Below are 6,891 nucleotides of genomic sequence, written 5' to 3'. Positions count from 1 at the left end.
TATGTACGATAAATAAATAGATAAATAAATAAATGGCTACAAAATATACATAACTGTTGTGACTGTTTCATCTGGATTTTTTGTCATTATTTTTTGTCTTGTGTTAGGTGCATATCCGAACAAGTGCAGGGCAAAGATGGAGCTAATGAACCTCATGCAAGAGCTGTGATAGGTGGAAAGGGGACACACATAAGAGCCCCGGCTCTGGAGGGGAGATTCATAACAAAAAGATGAGGATGTACAGAGACAAATTTACACACATGATCATGAAAATAGTTGAGGAAAGAATACAAAATAAATCTGAAGTTGTAGTAAACCTGGACTGTCAGCAGAGGGCAGCCTGCATCTATTTGTGTGCACAAAGGCTTCTGGGAAACTTTCTAAAGACAGAAACAGCAGCGAGATGAGGAACAGAAAGTTACTACATTTGCCTTAACAGTCCACAGGGACATGTTGCATGTACCTACTCCTCCTCATCTCTTCTTTACAGTTTCACAAAGACAGGTGTGCCCAGATGTGTTTTGCATGATTTGAATGCATCACTGCTCCTCAGAGTTTAAGTTCTTCTGTCACAGAGAGTCTGAACTGTTTTCATGCACTCACACTGAAAACTGCATCAGGATGAAGTTTCCAATAACTCTGATTGTCATGTTGGGTTTTCTGAGTCAGGGTGAGGAGTTTTCTTTAAATAATTATCAAACATTATCAAATATTTGGTGGAAATATCACTCGCCTTTTGATTCAAATCTGGCTTTAATTAATGAATAATTTATTATAACCTGAACTGATGATTGTGAAGATTTATATTTAATTTCTCATTTCAGAGTCTTCTGCCAACAATTTTCTGAACCAGATTGACAAATTCAAGTCTGTCAGTCTTGGAGGGACTGTGACCATCAGCGCCACAGGGAGTTCAGATATTGGTGCTGATCTCAGTTGGTACCTTCAGAAACCTGGACAGACTCCCAAACTTCTTATATACAGAGCATCAACTCTAAACTCAGGAACTCCGTCTCGATTCAGTGGCAGTAGATCTGGTTCTGACTACACTCTAACCATCAGAGGTGTTCAGGCTGAAGATCTTGGAGATTATTACTGTCTGGGCGTCCATAGTGATGACTCGTTCACACAGTGATTCAGAGTCGTACAAAAACCTCCTTCAGTTTGACTGAAGTGAAAACGGCCTGCTGCAGGTGCAGAGGGTTGATGAAGAGACTGTGATGAGGAGAACTGGTCCAGTGAACACAACACAAGAGTCATCAAGCAGAAACACAATGAATCTAAATAAAACTGACAACAAACTGACAAACACACTTAATTATATGGAGACATCATTTCTATAGAGAGGAAACTTTGCATCATGAGGAAATTTCAAATAACTGTCCAAATGTTTCATTATGATAAGGACGTATTCTTTACTTTTCTTTACTACCATGTGATTTCACTTTCATTACCAACTAAAAATGGAGAAACATTAATATTTACATGCTCAAGTCAAAGTCTGAGCATGTACCAGAGACAAACATCAGCTGAAATCATGAAACTATTGAATTTATTTTTACTCTTCACAAGATATGAGACAAAACATAAACTTACTGATCAGTTGAAGCTTTAGAGACCAAACACTTGTAAAAGTTACATTGTGGTATCGAGCACAAGGACCAACTGGATGATAAAAACTGTTATTTACAGAGCCATATTAAATCAGAATATTTTACCCCTTAATAATAATCTAATAAAAAACTAATAAACATTTGAAAATAATAAGCAGAGGTGTTTAGTGTCATGCAGATGACTAAATGAATAGTAGGAGGTATAACTCTGCTTTGCTTCATTTGAACTGAAAAATTATAATTTTGTTCAAAAATTTTAATCATTTGAATCATTTCATGTATATTCTTTGTCATACTTTTATTTAAATATATGTACAGTGTTGACTGTCTTTAATGTATTCATATATATTGATCTAGTTTTATGTAAATTAAGAGCATTAATGTTCATGATGTAATGTGGTGTGTATTTGTATGTTAGGTGTGGAGCTCAGGAAGACTAACTGATTACCATCAGCTGATCAGGATCCTTAAAATAAACAAATAAACACCTGATAAAGTTACTGATCATTTGAAGCTTTATTAGCAGAAACATGAATCATCAACATGACAGTTATTAAGCACACTCACATCTAGCTGCTGAGCTACACACATGACTCTCTAAGTTGTTGTTGTCCAACACTTTACAGCAGTGTTGTTCTCTGTCACACAAAGCTTTAGTTTCCTCTACAAACATTCAAACTCATATTGATGAGAGCAGCAGGTGTGTTCCTCCTGCTCCCCCCACACACAGCTCCTGTCCCGGGCTTCACTCGGCCCCTCTAGTCCTCACACTTGCTCCTGTGGAAGGACTGGATGAGACTGCGGTCATGATGGAGGACCCTGCAGGAGTACAGCTCTCCTTTCATCCAGCGCTCCTGGCTCAGGCTCAGGGTGCTGCTGCTGCTGTAGCGTCCGCTCTTCTCCTCCTCTGAGCTGCTCAGGACCCCCTCTGTCACCTCTGTACCGTCCACCTCCCAGCTCACCACGGCTCCCTGAGGAGAGTAGCCGCTCAGCAGGCAGGCCAGCGTGGCCGAGCCCCCAGAGAGCTGCTCAGAGGAGGGGGGAAGCAGAGAGACTGAGGGCCTGACCGTGGGGCCAGCTGGAGGGGAGAGCAGAGACACACAAGGAGCAGATTAACCTCCACTGTAGGACACACAGCTGGACATGAGACACTTATGAGACATGACAGAGGTCAACACTACTGTGGATCAGCTGTGTGCAGGATACTGTGATCAGACAGAGGAGAGGAGGAGAGAAATGGGAGGAAATGAAGGTTTAACAAATCAAACTAAATGATCAAACTTGACGTCATTTTGACATTTAAAGTCATGAATCTTCTTCTGTGACGCTCATCATAAATCACTAAGAATTACACAATAATATGCAACATGACTGAGCTGTAAATGTTTTCAAATACTTTGATAAATTGTATTAATATATCATCTTATTTATAATGAGTGACAGTAAATAATTCATCCCTGTGATGATTTTCTTGTTAAAAAATGTCATGTCTGTAAACAGTTAAAGACTTTGTCATCTGTCTGTTTCACTTCCTGTTCACCACTTTAAACTAACGAACTGTGAACACAAACTGCAGCGATACTGGATAAACATATAAACTCACTTATTTTTTACATATTATATGACAACCACATTACAGTTTATACATAACAATAGTTGAATTTTAGGAATTTAAAAATAAAAGACAAGTGATTTTCTGAGTCATAAAATGCTTCTCAGAAAAAAATTCGAAACAAAGTTTATGAAACAAATATTTGATTACAACAAAAAAGAAAATGTATCTTTTTAGCATATTTTTCATCATAACATTATTCAAAATAATCAAAGAATATTAATCTCTGCACAAAGTTTTACCAAATTAGGTATCAGACCAGCTTAACTGATAAAAAATATCCACAACATGTAAATTTTTCAGAATCGTTTCTTGTTTTTTCACATTATTTTGCTAAAAGTAGTTGAATATTTCATGTTGAAGAAAAAAGATAAATCTCTGGTACTTACAGTGAATTATGAGTTTGGTTCCTCCACCAAAAAGCCACCACAGTGATACAAACTCAATAAGTGGCCGTACAAAAACCTCCTGCACTGTGAACAAACATCTATACACTGAAAATTCACTGATTTTCCCCTCAAAACTGGTTTGGCACAACTTTATTTAATGCACAAAATGTTTGACTGTATGGAAATTAAAATTTCTTCTTGATTCTTGGTAATTTTATCACTTTTAAGTGAGTGTTTACAAGTGACAGGAAAACTATCAGATTTTTCTTTTCACAATTTTTGATTTTAATCAGCATTTTACATGGTTTTACATTAGTTTACACACTGTTACAAAAAGATAACTTTTCTAAATCATCATAAATTACAAGATGATTTTATTTTTTGTTTAGAAAACTCTCAATGTAAAAGACATGAAAAAAAGAAATACCAACCACTCCCACAACAACATATGTTGTTAGTCCTCAGCTGTTTTTCTAAAATATTTTCTTGTGTTCCATTAAGATGATAGATGGTGTAAATCCAAAGAGTATTTCTCCTGATTTTGTGTCCCATGTTGCCTTGAGTGTGTTGAGAGCAGAGAAATGATTTCCATAGAGAGGAGGCTTTGCATGGTCAGCTGATCCTCCAGTGAAGTCAGAAGGTTTATAGTCCTGTGAGTTCAACACTGCAGGACTCAGATCTGTCAGTCAACACAGCAGAAAGCACAACCACCATGACTCTCATCACCATCCTCATCTGGACGCTGGCCTGCTGCTGTTTTACAGGTTCATTCACTCAGCAACATTTCAAACATGATGTGCTGCCTTTTCTCTCATTGATTTGTGCTGATAAATGAATGATTTGTTTTTGTCTGCAGGATGCAGCGGTCAGGCGACTATGACTCAGCCTCCAGTAGTGACATTTACTCCAGGATCCACTGTCACTATCTCCTGTAAAACAAACTTTAATGTTATCTCATCATCTGATCGAAGTGAGGTTCTGCACTGGTATCAACAGAAATCTGGACAGCCTCCAAAGCTCCTGATATATAATATGAACAGACGTCAATCAGGAACTCCAGCTCGGTTTAGTGGCAGTGGAAGAAGGTCTGACTTCACTTTGACCATCAATGGAGTTCAGGCTGAAGATGCAGCAGGTTATTACTGTCAGACTCCGTTCACACAGTGATTAGTTGTCGTACAAAAACCTCCCTCAGTCAGACTGCAGAGACACTGAGCTGTTACAGCAGGAACCGACTGCAGCTGCTGAAGAGGAAGAGACTCTGACACAGACCACTGAACACAGAGCTGACAGTAACCTCACCAAGAACAAATGAAAACGGGTAGAAGTCAACGCTAAAGCATCGATTCTGATGCCTCCGCCTGCAACAGTTTCATACAACTGTGACTTTTTGTGTTCCCTACACCTGATTGAACCCATTGATTCATTATAAATCCTATTTGCAAGTGTCCCAGGAGTTTGAAAATTATGGCTTTTTTGATACAGTATACAGTTAATGAGAAAAGATTGCAAGGAAAAAGCTATTACCTTTATTACCTAATAGTATCCAACATAGTTATTCAAAAATATATCAAAGTCAAATATAAAAAAGCTTTAAAATTGACGAAGTTATTGGCATAAGTGTGTTTTTAGAGACAGGTCAGTCAGGTGGCCATTTTGTGGCCATCTCGAAAGCATTGGTCTCCAGAATTTAATCAGTTCATCAGAGGTTGCGCTAGACTTTTTCATTGTCTGTCATTTTGACTGACAGGGTCATAAAAATCCTGGACCCTGGTTCAGAGTGATCAGGCCTCCATCTGCAGCAGTGTTGTTTATTCCCTTTTTTGTATCTGGAATCACCTACTCCAGCACTAACTATAGATCCATATTTTACATCTTTTTAAAAAATATTATTTCTCAGCATGGTGGCACAGTGGTGCAGTGGTTAGTACTGTTGCCTTACAGAATGAAGGTCCAGAGTTGAAGTCCCTCAGGTGGCTTGGGAGGTTGGGGAGTTTGTGGCTGGAAGACTTTTCTGTGCAGAGTTTACATGTTCACTTCCTGTCCATGTGCCTTCTCTCTGAGTCCACTGGCTTCCTCCCACAGTCCAAAGACAAGCAAATAATAGGTTAATTGATAACTTTAAATTGCCTGTAGGTGTGAGGATGAGTGGTTGTCTGTCTCTGTGTGTCAGCCCTGTGATAAACTGACAACTTGTCCAGGGTGTACCCCGCCTCTCACCCAGTGTCAGCTGAGATGGGTCTAGAGCCTATCTCATGGATGGAGATATCTCTTTTATTCCACATTTTAAAAAAAGCAACATTGATAACCAGCATCCCATGATTCACAGACCAATGTATCAACAGAAGTAACTAACAAAATGCATTACCTAGCAACTCAAACACACTTAACACTAAACATGTTCCTTATCACATCAAAAAAATATGCTCAACGGTTTTGTAAACTAACTCATTTGCTTCCTTTCAGAGAAATACCACTCTTACATCTGTCAGTAACATATGAAGCTGAAGTCAGCAGACAGTCAGCTGAAGTTAGCATAAAAATTGTTGTGGTTTCACTATGTTACAGATCATCTCTGGTGTAATGATATCCTGGAATGTCATCGTTATCATGAACTTATGGAAACTTTAGTTTTTACCTCAGTTACTGTGTTTCCTGTGTTTCACTGGAAGTTACAGCCATATTTGTCAACTGTGAGACCTCAAATATAGGGAGAATTTTGAGACCAAAAAATGTGAGTTTCAGATATTTTGTTTCCTGCATTGTACTATTGTTTAAAGAAAGAAAATCACAAAAAAATAAGTACACTGCCACAAAATTAGTTTTACCTTAAATTCTCAGGAAAGAACACAGAATAATTTGTCCTTCTAACATGAATGTGCATAAATCTCTGGCACAAACTGATATTCATTGTTTTCCACTTTCTTTCATCCATTTATTTTTTGCCCTGGCCTGAAAAAAAATTGACATAGCAGATTTTACAAAATGCCTGCCCTTTTTCTTTAAATCTTTGATTAAGATGAGGGAATACTTCTTAGAAAGTCTGGTTTGGTGTAGCTGAATTGTTGTCTCAGTGGAAACAGTCGACTTTTAGAGTCATATAGACCTTATACACACTGTACCGTGTCAGAAACTTGTTGTGATAATAAAAAGGCAGATTAAAGATTTTGGAAGTTAAAGTTGGACTTCAAGTTAAAGACTGAACACAAAATCAATCTTATATCAATATATGAAGTTGTTATGAACCTGGACTGTCAGCAGAGGGCAGCTGACATCT

General features: G+C 38.0%; 1 long non-coding RNA gene across 1 annotated transcript; it reads right to left on the bottom strand.

Annotated features, from left to right (window-relative positions):
• Positions 1-2,114: 2,114 nt before the first annotated feature.
• Positions 2,115-3,986, bottom strand: LOC146310982 (uncharacterized). Its single transcript, XR_014772328.1, has 2 exons — positions 3,615-3,986; positions 2,115-2,691 (listed from the first exon to the last, which is right to left on the bottom strand). It is a non-coding gene; the product is annotated as an uncharacterized LOC146310982 (long non-coding RNA).
• Between the last annotated feature and the right edge of the window lie 2,905 nt (positions 3,987-6,891).

Source organism: Lutjanus erythropterus, chromosome 18 (genome assembly GCF_056507025.1).
Source record: "Lutjanus erythropterus isolate fLutEry1 chromosome 18, fLutEry1.hap2, whole genome shotgun sequence".
Taxonomy (NCBI): domain Eukaryota; kingdom Metazoa; phylum Chordata; class Actinopteri; order Lutjaniformes; family Lutjanidae; genus Lutjanus; species Lutjanus erythropterus.
Note: the sequence above shows the minus strand (reverse complement) of the source record. Positions and strands in the feature narration are given on the sequence as shown.